The following is a 14114-nucleotide window of genomic DNA, read 5'->3' as shown; positions in this document are numbered from 1 at the left end:
AGAAGGTAGGTTTATTCTTTCATCCCCTGTCCCTTGAAACCTACTTCCTAGATTCCTTTTCCACCCTCGGATGAAAACTTAGGAAAGGGTAAGAGTTCTCTCTGTCCCTTCAAGTTGCAAATATAGTCTTACTTTAGTATTTTAAAAGTTCCTTTTGCCCCATTTAAATTGGCTCCCCTGAGATACCATCCTAAGATCAGGCAGGAGCGTGAAGTTAGTTTCTTCTACCATTTTTGCTCTACCTCTGCCCATAGTAGCACAGTGAACTAGAAACAGAGCCAGGATTTGAACTCAGGTGTCTAGAGTTAAGTCTCTTAATCTCACATCTGCCTACTATCAGTGGCCTGTGTAGAGTAACTCTCTTCAGTCCCTGATTGCTGGCAGCTCCAGGCAAACCTGTTGAGCAAGGTTCCCTTTAAAATTACTCCCTTCTGACCTAAGTGAAACATACACATTTGTCACACCCCTTTGGTGGTGGTAGGGAATGTTCCCAACAAAGTCTTCTCATTTGTGTCACTGAGTAGCTACAGCTACTCGTGGATGTCACTGTCCTTGAGTCTTTCAAACTCCAGGGGATACATATTAAATGCTCCCAGCAGTTCCCGTGGAAGGGACACTTGCCACACACCAATGCTCTCTCCCAAAGGTCTGCATCACCAACTCTTCAACCCTAACACCAGAGGGGAGCCATGGGGTAAAACAAGCAAAACCAGTCACATGATCACTTAATATAACTTGCCTGGGCAATTCCTTTAGGATTTGGAGGTATATGGTACGTATCATGTTTATCTTGACAGTTGGGGCTTTGATCATATCTCTGAGACAACAGGAATAAAGGTCACATTTAAAACTTAAAATTTCTTCTGCTGACTAAAGAAACTGAAAAGAAGAACAACACACATTGGTATTATTGGGATAAATTAATACTGAAAAATTTCCCAACATGCTTTCTCTCAAAGATTGATATTAGCTTAATAATGGCTTAATAATCCCAAGCTCTCATAACTGAAAAGGAACTTAAATTCTTTCAACCATCTAGCAGTTGCTAGAATAATTCCAAGTTCATACCAATCTATGCACGACCATCTTGATGATAGAGAAATCACCACTACACAAAAGACTGAATTCCCTTTCATGATTGCTTCCAACCATCAGAAAGTCATTAAATGAAATTCAAAACTGTCGCTTTAAAGTTTCCACCCTCTTCATCTTAATTTGATCCCTTGGGCTCATACAGAGCATGTAACAGACACAGAGATACATGGGCCACTTCACCCCCGTTTCTACACTGCATTTTCTAATGCAGTTCGCTCCTGCAGCCAGGTCCTTTATCACACAGCTGCCACTGCTCTTGCTCACCTCTTGACCAGTGAGCAGCCTCCCAATGTCCCACTGGAGATACAGTAGCACCCAGAGGCTGGTCCAGCCAGCAGGAGAAAGGGGGGTGTCCCCTCTTTCTGTTGTGAAGCCACAATTTTTGATCAATGAAAACTAAGTTAACATTCACTCTGCTGACATAGGATACACACCTGATCTACATTATATTCACTGACAACTGCATTTCCTAAATCTTTTCCAGATGTGCTACAGCTAAGAAGAACTTCTCTGGTATACATGCTGTTTTAGGACACAAATAGTAAGGCTTACATGTCATCTCTTTAAAGCCATTCATGTTATATGTACCTAATTTAACCAACCTAAGACTTTAGGATCCTGATTTGACCACTTAATTTATGCTCTTTAATTTCATATCGCCCTGAATTTGACGAGTGATTATAACATCTTCAACCAAATCACCAGTAAAAAGATTTTTAGAAGGACAAGAACATCCCTACAAACATTTCTTCATTTAATATCAAACTCGGTTCTCCACCCTTCTCAGTTCTGAAGTGGACCCAAGGTAAAGAACAAAGTTTGCTGTGATGGTTGCTAAACCTATTCTGGCTTCTCATGAGTAAGTGAGACACTTCCTACAGGGAATCAACAACTCTTTATCTGATTTTAAATTAGAGTAGAGACCACATTCATTATGCTAGGCCAGAGTTTACTGAAATTGCTACTTTCCCTTTTTAGAAGTTGGAAGAATCAGAATCCTCAGACTTCTCCCATTTTCTAACCCTTCCTGTTCTCTCCACGTTCTCTCTCTTCTGGAAAGGTTCTGCACTCTCAATTTCAAGTTGCCCCAATCCTCAGGGATGTAATTTATCCATTTGAGAAACTTCAAATCTAATGAAGCAGTTGGGAATTCTCTTTCAATGGCTAAAAACAAATGTTAACATTAATACAACTAAAGTCACTCATTTAAAAACCAGGTTTTGTGTTTTGAGTGATTTATTTTGTGGCACACAAGAGTATCTTCCTCACAGAATATCCTGCAGGGCCGTCTGCTCCCCAAAGAAAGGCCCTTGTGCCAGCAAAAAGCAGTTACTCACATGGAAACTGATTTTTATAAAAATATCCTTGGAAATGTGTGGACATGAAAAACATACCACATATATTTAGTCATGAAAATTACACACACACACACTATTTCCAGATGTGTAGACTAAGCTCAAAAATCAAGTCATACCTGACTTAAAATAAAAAGACAGATTGAGCTGCATAACCTACTAAAGAAATGTCTATTAATAATTTAGCCCCCATTGCTATGTATGCTTCCTGACAGGCTGGCTCCTGACTAAACCACCAGCTTTATTTTAACTTAGGATATATACGTCTGTGAAAGAGAACATTATCACTCAGAGATACTTCCTTCCTGTCTGAACTGGATGCATAAGATGTTCTTTTGTGTTACTCAAGTAATATTAAAATGTATTTTCCATGTAACTAGATAGGATTTTACAAAAAAGAAAATCAATGCCTTATCTCTAAAAAAAAACACTAGTTTGAAAACCAAGTTTAAAAATTCCTAGAATATGGGATGGTTATATTCAAATATATATATTCAAATATGGAATTTGGTTGCTAAATTCATTCCAATTAAAGTGTAATTCTGTGAATGTGCCTCTATTAATCAATGCAGGTTCTGTGCTTGGCTTGTATTGCCACCTGGTGGTTTTTTACATGTACTGGCATCAGACGTGTAAATCTCTTGATTTAGAATTCATTTAGCAGTCTCTTGGCAGTTATCACTCACTGACAAGTCAATCCTTCCTGCAAGATCTCTAAAATAGTGGTACAGAAGAGATTTTACATGAAGGCTTTGTTAATCAAATTAAAATAAACCACACCTTAATCACATCATTTACATGTGAATACATTTAGCATAATGATTAATACATCCATAATGAAAAATCTATAAGAAAAAAAAATTTGTTCAATGTGGAGACTCCCACCTGTAATCCCAGAAACTCAGAAGAATGGGGCAGGAAAGCCACAAGTTCAAGGCCAGACTCAGCTACTTAACAAGACCCTATCTCAAAACAAAAAATAAAAAAGGGCTGGGGTGTAGCTCAGTGGCAAAGAACCCCTTAGTTTTATCCCCAGTACCACCTCCCCCAAAAAAGGTCATTCACACCCCAAAATAAAAAAAAAAAAGAAAGCCTTTACAAACAGATTCACCTGTATTTTAATAAAAACCAATATATAAATATCAGAAAAACAAAATTAGGAGTTAAGCAATAGTGGTAGCACAAATGGGTAAAGTTACAAAATTATTTTTTGTAGGATTCCTTGATATGTTTTAGAATTTGTTTTTTTGTTTTGTTTTGTTTTTGTGGTGCTGGGGCTCAAACCCAGGGCCCTGTGCTTGCAAGTGTTTTAGAATTTGTGCTTCTCTTTTGTAAAATGTCTCTTTTTTTTCTTTGACTCTACTGATTCCTTAGTGTTCATATTAATAAACATGAATATTTTGTTATTAAAGATTATATTAGTTATAATTATATTTAGTTTGATCAACTACTACATGGAATTTCTTTTTAATTATTATTTTATTTAATTTTTAGATTGGACACAGAGAAGTTTTAGATTTTTACCAAATCAAGATTATTAATCATTTTATTATTTATTTATTTACTAAATAAATTTTAATTATTGTTTTAAAGGTAATATTTTCTCATAGTTTAAAAGAGAAGTCTCCGTTATCCCATCAATCATTTTAGCTAGTTTCTATCCACTTCCAAAAAAATTGACTTGTGTTTTCCAATATGAGTATTTATTTGGGATAAATTTTTTCAAAATTCAATAAAATGAACTTATTGAAAATTGACTTTTAAGTTTAGTAAATATTTTCTACAATCAAACAAATATTTTTACTTTGAGATTTTGCTATATTTTCTATCATTTGATTTTTTATTTATTTGTTAAACTACATAGGCCATATTTTGCTTTATACTATCAAGTAAATTTTTTTTTTCTAAATAGAAATCACACAATCACTTATGTGATAGCAACATATGTTGGACAAGCACCTCGCCTCTGCTGGTATGGGATATTTGCTTTAAAACATATTAAGATCCAAGATATATTAGCCAGGAATGGCAGCAGACATCTGTAATCCCAGCAATTCAAGAGGCTAAGGAAGGAAGATCACAAGTTTCGGGCCAGCTTTGACAACTTAGTGAGACCCTGTCTCGAAATAAAAACAGATAAATAAAAAGGTCTGGGGACGTAGCTCAGTGGTAAAGTGTGCAATGAGTTTAATCCTCAGTACAAAAAAAGAAAAAGAAATCCAATATGTACTAAAATTATTTCTGATTATATCTTCCATTTCATTGGCCTACAATGGCTGTGCCATTACCATGCTAATTTTATTATCTGGCAAAATTCAGAAAATGTTTTATAGTTATTTATATTATATTTTATAGTTATATCATATTTCATATTAAAACATGATTAACATTTAGTATCCTTCTTCATTATTCTTTTTCTAAATTATTCTGATTATTCTCATCAGTTCATTTTTCCAAATAAACTTCAGAATAGTTTTGTCAGGTTCACAAAGAATTTGACCAAACAGACTTTGTGAAAATTGCCCTAAATTATGAATTACTTTGGAAAGAATTGCTACCTTACACATAGAACAGGATTAGTGATAAACCCTTCTGATGTTCTTAAGCTGGATAGTTTTTCAAGGAACAAATTGATGAAGAAATGCAAAAGGTACTTTGGGCCTGCAATATGCCAGGAGAGATATGCCATATCTAAATCCTCTAATTCAGAACAAATAAAAACTTGATTAAATATTTTTAAAGTGTTGTTCTGAATGCCTGGCTGAATTAGTTGAAAAATAAAGAAATTCCTTTGAGGTAACAAATGAGATAACATGAACCCAAAGTAAGTTCTGGAGTTGTCATTTTCCTGGGATATTAACCTATCTTTGGTGGCTTAGAGTTTAGGCTTCACAGGGTCACATAGAAGTCAGGAGATAAAACATGAGGGCTGAGCAAGGGAAGGTAGAATTAGCAACCCATGTACAAAATTGTGTCCCCTGAAAGGTGATATCCTCAATAAGTCAATGGGGAAAAGGATCACCCTCTGGAGAAAAACAGAAAGAATAATTAGCCTCCATATTGTGAAAAAGGATAAAATGGTGGGGGGCGTCTTTGAAAATTACTGACATCAGCCCTCCCCTGGGTAAGAGGGATTAAGAATTCACACTACCTATGTGATCTAAGAACTGACTTGGGCCAGGCACAGTGGCATACAACTGTAATCCTAGCAACTCCAGAAGCTGAGGCAGGAGGTTCTCAAGTTTGAGACCAGCCCAGGGAACTTAGTGACACCCTGTCCAAAAAAGAAGAAAGAAAGAAAGGGAGGGAGGGAGCGATGGGGGAGGGAGGGGAGGGAGGAAGGAAGGAAGGGAGGGAGGAAGGGAGGGTGCTCCCAGGACAGTAGTGCCCCAAGTACCCAGGAAAAACAAACATACATCCTTCCTAAAGAACAGATCCAAACAGCTAACACAAATTAACACCCAAACAACAGAGATTCACAGTGAAAGAAGGAAAGAAAGAAACCCACAAATCCATGAGCAAATAGACACCAAGTTAGAGTCAGCTGAAACAGAATAAGACTACCAATTTTTGGCCTATCGGACAAGTATCAAATAAGGATGTTTATTATATTTCAAGAAATAAAAGAGGCTACACAACAAAGAAGCAAGCAATATCACAAATAATCTATATCTCTGAAAAAGGACCAGAGAACTCCTAGAAAAATAATTTTAGTAACAGACTTTAGGAGGCTAGTGCCTTATCTATTAAGCTACTAGGGCTGCTTCTCATTATTAGCAGCTGAAAAGAGAATTAGTGAGTTGGAAAACAGAGATGAAGAACACAGACACCAAGTCTCAGATTCATGAATCCCATTTAATTATAGCCAAAATAAATGGTTTTTGAAAACACATATATTCATGTTGTAATAAAATTCAGATCATTCAAGAAAAAGAGAAGAAACCACTTATAACCATTAGTCTGACCTCTGACTTTTCCCATAAAATGAAAGATACAGTACAGGGAATAGTAGCTTCAAAATTATAAAGAAAAAGTAACCCTTGAATTAAAATTGTGTACCCAGCAAATCACTTTTAAAAACGAACATGAAACAAAGATATTTCAGATGAATAAAGACTGTGAGAATTGACTATGAGCACACCCTCACTAAATGAATACCTGGAGAATTTGTTAAAATACACTTAGTTCACTATGTCTGGGAGGGATCTGAGATGCTTCATTTCTAACAAGCTCCCAAGCAATTAGAATAGAAAGATTCTCTAAAGCAGATATATTAGAAAGAAAAAAATATATATCTCGAATGAATTGTCTAAGATGCAGGAGGGAATGATGATCAAAGAAACAATAACCTGTAAGAAAAGTTATTTAATAATGGTATAAACTAATAAGATTAGTGTTGAATTCTTAAGTTTAAAAATATGCACTGGAAGAATTTAAACCCCAGATAATAGCATACAAGAGGAGCAAGGGATGACTAGAGCCGTAGCATTGTAAGGTCCATATTTTGTTGTTGTTGTTAAAGGAGAGAATAAATATATTTTATGTATTTACATATATTATTTTATACAAGTAGTCTTTGTTGAGTTAAATATGTGAGTAAAAATTTTGAGGAGAACCTCTCAAAGACTATAAATTGGCCACATAACTTCCACACCATGACAGGAGAAAATATTAAATGAAAACAATTTTCAATAAACTCAAAGGAAACTAAAATATAATAAATGAAAAGGAGAAAAGTAACATAGAAAAAGGGAGATGAAAAGGTAGCACAGAATAATATGGTAGAAATTAAAACAAATGTGTAATATTTATATAAAATATAAATGAACTCAATGTTCCAGTTAAAAGACAAAGATTACAAATCTGAATTTTTAAAACATCCAACCTTCTGCAATTTTCATGACAGCTATGACCTGAATGCTTGTGTCCCTCCAAAATTCCTATGTTGAATAACTTCCAAGATGATAGTATTAAGAGGCAGGGCCTTTGTTAGGTGATTAGCCCACATGAATGATATACGTACCTTTATAGAAGGACTTAAGAAAGCCTTTTAGTCCCTTCTGCCACGTGAGAAAGTGGCAAGAAGATGCCATTTATGAGAAATGGTTCCTCACCAAACACTACTGGTGCTTTGGTCTTGGACTTTCCATCCACCAGAATTATAAATTTCTGTTGTTTATAAATTACCCAGTCTAAGATATTTTGTCATAGTAGCAGAAATGAACTAAGACAGCAACAGAACTATACTGTACGGGTGTAAAAATTGAAAGAAATAGGATGGAAAAAGATAAACCAAACAAAGACAACCAAAAATTCATGAAAAAAGTTATTAAAGTAAAAACACAACTAACCAGACTTGAAGATTATATAGTAATGGAAAACTTAATTAACTAAGAGATACATCAATTGTTTAAATATGGACACAACTAATAACACAATTTCAATATATATAAAGCAAAAATAAAAATATTAATCAATAAATCCATTATCATAATGTAAGACTTTAAAACATACAATAACTTCTAGATCAAACAGATTACAAATCAGTAAGGATATAGATTTAATTAATATAGTTAATAAGCTAGCTTCAAAAGACATACTACAGAATATAACATGCAACAAGCAGAGCATAGAAAACATTTATAAAAACTAACTACAAAATATTATGAAAAAGAGGGAATCCTTCCAAACTCATTCTATGAAGCTAGTATCACTCTGACCAAAACCAAAGACACATCAAAGAAAGAAAACTTCAGGCCAATATTCCTAATGAACATAGATGCAAAAATTCTCAATGAAAGTCTGGCAAACTGCATACAAAAACATATTAAAAAGATAGTACACCATGATCAAGTGGGGTTCATCCCAGGGATACAAGGTTGGTTCAACATATAGAAATCAATAAACATAATTCATCACATCAATAGACTTAAAGATAAGAATCATATGAACATCTCAATAAATGCAGAGAAAGCATTTGAAAAATACAGTCACCCTTCATATTCAAAACACTAGAAAAACCAGGAATATACCTCAACATTGTAAAAGCGATCTATGCTAAACCCAAGGCCAATATCATTCTAAATGGAGAAAAATTGAAAGTATTCCCTCTAAAAACTGGAACAAGACAAGAATGCCCTCTTTCACCATTTATTCAACATCATCCTTGAAACTCTAGTCAGAGCAATTAGACAGAAGAAAGAAATTGAAGGGCTATAAATAGAAAAAGAGGAACTCAAACTATCACTATTTGCCAATGACATGATTCTATATTTATTTAGAAGATCCAAAAAATTCCACCAGAAAGGTTCTAGAACTAATAAATAAATTCAGCAAAGTAGCAGGATATAAAATTAACACCCATAAATCAAATGTGTTCCTATATATCAGTGATGAATCCACTGAAAGAGAAATCAGGAAAACTACCCCATTCACAATAACTTCAAAAAAATGAAATATTTGGGAATCAATCTAACAAGAGAAAGGGAAAGACCTCTACAATGAAAACTACAGAACACTACAGAGAAAAAAAAAAAAATGAAGAAGATTTTATAAGATGGAAAGAGTTCCCATGCTCTTGGATAGGCAAAATTAACATTGTCAAAATGGACATACTACCAAAAGCATTATACAGACTTAACACAATTCCAATTAAAATCCCAATGACATTCCTCATAGAAATAGAGAAAGCAATCATGAAATTCATCTAGAAAAATAAAAGACCCAGAATAGCCAAAGCAATTCTGGGCAGGAAGATTACTACAGGAGGTATCACCATACCAGACCTTAAACTCCACTACAGAGCAATAGTAACAAAAATGGCATGGTATTAGCACCAAAATAGACAGGTACATCAGTGATACAGACTAGAAGACACAGAGACAAACCCACATAAGTACAGTTATCTCATACTAGACAAAGGTGCCAAAAACATACAATGGAGAAAATATAGCCTCTTCAACAAATAGTGCTGGGAAAACTGGAAATCCATATGCAGTAAAATGAAACTAAACCCCTATTTCTCACCCTGTACAAAACTCAATTCAAAATGGATCAAGGATCTAGGAATTAGACCTGAGACTCTTCACCAAACAGAAGAAAAAGTAGGCCTGAATCTTCATCATGTCAGCTTAGGACCAAACTTCCTTAACAAGACTCCCAGGGCACAAGAAATAGAAACAAGAATCAATAAATGGGATGGATTCAAACTAAAAAGCTTTTTCTCAGCAAAGGAAACAATCAATAATGTGAAAATAAAGTCTACAGAGTAGGAGGAAATCGTTTTCACACACACGTCAGAGAGAGCACTAATCTCCAAAATCTATAAAGAACTTAAAAAACTTTACACCAAAAATATGAAGAACCCAATCAATAAATGGGCTAAGGAACTGAGCAGACACATCACTGAAGAAGATATACAGGTGATCAACAAATACATGAAAAAGTACTCATCATCCCTACTAATTAGAGAAATGCAAATCAAAACTATCCTAAGATTTTATCTAACTCCAATTAAAATGGCTATTATCAAGAACACAATTAATAAGTGTTGGCAAGAATGTGGGGAAAAATGTACACTCATACATTGCTGGTGGAGTTGAAAATTGGTGCAGCCACTCTGGAAAGCAGTGTGAAGACTCCTAGGAAAACTTGGAATGGAACCACCATTTGACCCAGTTATTCCATAACTTGGTTTATACCCAAAGGGTTTAAAATCAGCATACTACAGTAAAGCAGCCACATCAATATTCGTAGCTGCTCAATTCACAATAGCCAGATTGTGGAACCAACCTAGATGCCCTTCAATTGATGAATGGATAAAGAAACTGTGGTATATATATACAATGGAATACTACTCAGCCATAAAGAATAAAATTATGACATTTGCTGTAAATGGATGGAGCTGGAGAATATCATGCTAAGTGAAATAAGTCAATCCCAAAAAAGCCAAAGGCCAAATGTTTTCTCTGATAAGTGGATAAGTGGATGATGATACATAATGGGGAGACAGGGTAGTGGGGCAGGTAAGAGAAGAATGGAGGAAATTTGGATTGTGTAGAGGGAAATGGGGTGGGAAGGGTGGGGGAAGGAAAGACAGTGGACTGAGACAGACATTATTACTCTATGTACATGTATGTTTACACAAATGGTGTCAATCTACATTGTGGACAATCATAGACATGAAAAGTTGTACCCCATTTGTGTACAATGAATCAAAATGCAGTCTGTAAAAATTTAAAAAAATTTTTTTAAAGAATGGAGAGCTCTGAAGTCTTAAAAAATGGTGACTCTCCTTTGCCTTCTACCAGTAGCAGGATGGGATTTTCTTTAATCTTCACCCTGAGAACTGAAGGAGCTCCTGGATATAAAATTTCCCAAAGTGTGGGAATCCTTCCTGATGGCTCAGCTCCCTTGAACTTTCCTTTCTCCTGCTCTCTATGGTGGCCTGCCAGCAATGGGATATTAAAGCCTGCTTCTGAAGCATTGCAGGTATCCCCACCCAAAAGACCCTTGCTATAATTAAGCTTATCTTCTTGGCAGAAAGATTTTCCAGAATATCAGTAAAAATTTCTGTAGAGAGCATTGTGATATGTAGCTTCTTTTTTCCTATAAATGCCAGGTTTGCAGACAAAACGTCTGAAAATTCTGTCTAGTCTTGTTTTACTCAGCTTCTTCACTGCTTTGACTAAAAGGTCCTGACCAGCATAATTGTAGAAGAGAAAAGGTTTATTAGAGGGCTCATGGTTTCAGAGGTCTTAGTCCATAGAAGGCCATCTCCATTCCTCAGGGTTCCAGGTGAGGCTGAACATCATGGCAGGAGAGAGTGGCAGAGGGAAGCAGCTCACATCACAGTGATCAGGAAGCATAGAGAATGAGTCTCCACTCTCCAGATACAAATTATATACCCCAAAGTCACTTCCCAATTCCAATGTCCTCCAGCCACACTCTACCACTTCAATTAATCCCATCGGGGATTAATTCACTGATTGGGTTAAGACTCTTACAGCCCAATCATTTCTCCCCTGAACCTTCCTGCATCGTCCCACATGTGAGTTTTTGTCTCACATCTAAACCATAACAAGCGTAAAAATGCTGGACAAAGAGTAACTGTTATGTACCCACCCACCAATATGTAACCAACCCAATGAGTATAAATCTAAGAATTTTCAGACTCAGAGTCTAGAGATTTTTTTAAGGCATTACCCCCCTCTGGACCACTGCAGCTAAATAAACATGTTTCCTGGAAAAAAAAATTCATTCTTCATAGAAATAGAAAAGGCAATCATGAAATTCATTTGGAAAAATAAGAGACCCAGAATAGTCCTTAGCAAGAAAAATGAAGCAGGAGGCATCACAATACCAGACTTTAAATCATACTACAGAGCTATAGTGACAAAAACAGCATAGTATTGACACCAGACAGGTAGACCAATGATACAGAAGACACAGAGACAACCCACATAAATACAGTTATCTTATATTAGACAAAGGTGCCAAAAACATATATTGGAGAAAAGATAGCCTCTTCAACAAGTAGTACTAGGAAAACTGGAAATCCATGTAGAGCAAAATGAAATCAAACCCCTCTCTCTCACCCTACACAAAACTCAACTCAAAGTGGATCAAAGACTGAAGTGCTAGAACAGAGACCCTGAGCCTAAGAGAAGAAAAAGTAGACCCCAATCTCTACTGTTTCTGCTTAGGACCTGACTTCCTTAACAAGACTCCTAAAGGGCAAGAAGTAAAATCAAGAATCAATAGATGGGATGGATTCAAACTAAAAAGCTTCCTCACTGCAAAGGAAACAATCAATAACATGAAGAGAGAGTCTACAGAATGGGAAAAAAATCCTTACCACATGCACTTGAAATAGAGCATTAATCTCCAGGATATATAAAGAACTCAAAAAACTTAACACCAAAAAAACAAATAGCCCAATCAATAAATGGGCAAAGGAACTGAACAGACACTTCACAGAAGAAGAAATACAATTGATTAACAAATATATGAAAAAATGTTCAAAATCTCTAGCAATTAAAGAAATGTAAATCAAAACTACACTGAGATTCCATCTCACTCCAGTGAGAATGGCAATCAAGAATACAAGCAACAATAAATGTTGGTGAGGATGCGAGGAAAAAGGTACCCTCATACACTCATATATTGCTCGTGGGAATGCAAATTGGTGCAATCACTATGGAAAGCAGTATGGAGAGTCCTAAGAAAACTTGGAATGGAACCACCATTTGACCCAGATATCTCACTCCTGGTTTATACCCAAAGGACTTAAAATCAGCATACTACAGTGACACAGCCACATCAATGTTTATAGCAGCTCAATTCGCAATAGCTAAATGATGGAACCAACCTAAGTGCCCTTTAACAGATGAACAGACAAAGAAACTTTGGTATGTATACACAATGGAATATTACTCAGCCTTAAAGAAGAATGAAATTATGGCATTTGCCATAATTGGATAAATGGATGGAGCTGGAGAATATTATGCTAAGCAAAATAAGCCAATCCCAAAGAACCAAAGGCCAAATGTTTTCTCTGGTATGCGGATGCTAATTCACAATAGGGTGAGGGGGAAGAATAGAGGTAAATTGGACTAGACAGAGGGTAGTGAAGGGAGGGGAGGGGACATAAGTGAATGAATGATGGTAGAATGAATCTGACATTATTACTCTATGTTCATATATGAATACATGACCTGTGTAACTCTATATCACGCAGAACCAGATGAATGAGAAGTTACACTCCATTTGTGTATGATGTGTCAAAATGCATTCTACTGTCATGTATAACTAATTAGAACGAACAAAAAAGTAAAATTTAAAAAACTACATAATAGGAAATGTAAAAAACAAATTTTGTATAATCAGAAGCCTATAGTTCAAATGAGTTAGCATTAGGTAATATAAATAAATAATGAAAAAATAACATACTCAAAAGATCACATATGAAATTAAAAACATATTTCTAAGTAATTCACTAGTAAAGAAGAAATCATAAAATATTTTGAACCAGACGTTTAACTGGTACACACCAATGTGCCCAAACCAGTAGTGAAACATTAAAAAATATTTGAACACTTTGGGAAATATAAGTATTAGAAAATATAAAACTTCTAATGTGAATATAAACTGGCTAATTTAAACTACTATATGAAATGACAATGCCCACTAACAACTGGGTCTTCCACCATCATGGCATCTGAGAACACTCAAATTTTATCCTCCAGTTCACCTTGACTGGTAATAAGTTTTATGGTTCCACCAAAATTCTCTACAAAGTACTCAGGGCTTTAGGATGATCATTAGTTTTTCCTTCTGCTAGGATTATATACTTGCTACTAATTCTAAATTTTTCCTTCTTACTTTGGACATATTGTGTGTGCACTGTAATTCTTGAATAAGCAGCAATTGTTTAGCATTTTCATATTTTTACATTCAAGAATGTATAACATAATTTTAAAGTCAAATTCCTTCAATAAAGAAACCTAAAATATGTACTTTTTACATATTATTCACATTTCTTTTAAATATGCAAGGAAATAAAAAGATTAAGTTGATAATGAAAAACAGCATGAATAATACTCTAATGCTAGGCAAAAACTGAATCGACGGGAAATGTCTACACCAAGCAAGCCTAAAAAGACT

General features: G+C 35.2%; 1 long non-coding RNA gene across 1 annotated transcript in view; it reads right to left on the bottom strand.

The window, feature by feature from the left end:
* Nucleotides 1-14114, bottom strand: part of LOC306663162 — a 78497-nt gene that overhangs the window by 57122 nt on the left and 7261 nt on the right. The window lies entirely within an intron of this gene.

This window comes from Sciurus vulgaris (assembly GCF_902686455.1).
Source record: "Sciurus vulgaris genome assembly, chromosome: 6".
Taxonomy (NCBI): domain Eukaryota; kingdom Metazoa; phylum Chordata; class Mammalia; order Rodentia; family Sciuridae; genus Sciurus; species Sciurus vulgaris.
The sequence above is the reverse complement of the archived record's forward strand: the minus strand, read 5'-3'. Positions and strand labels throughout refer to the sequence as shown.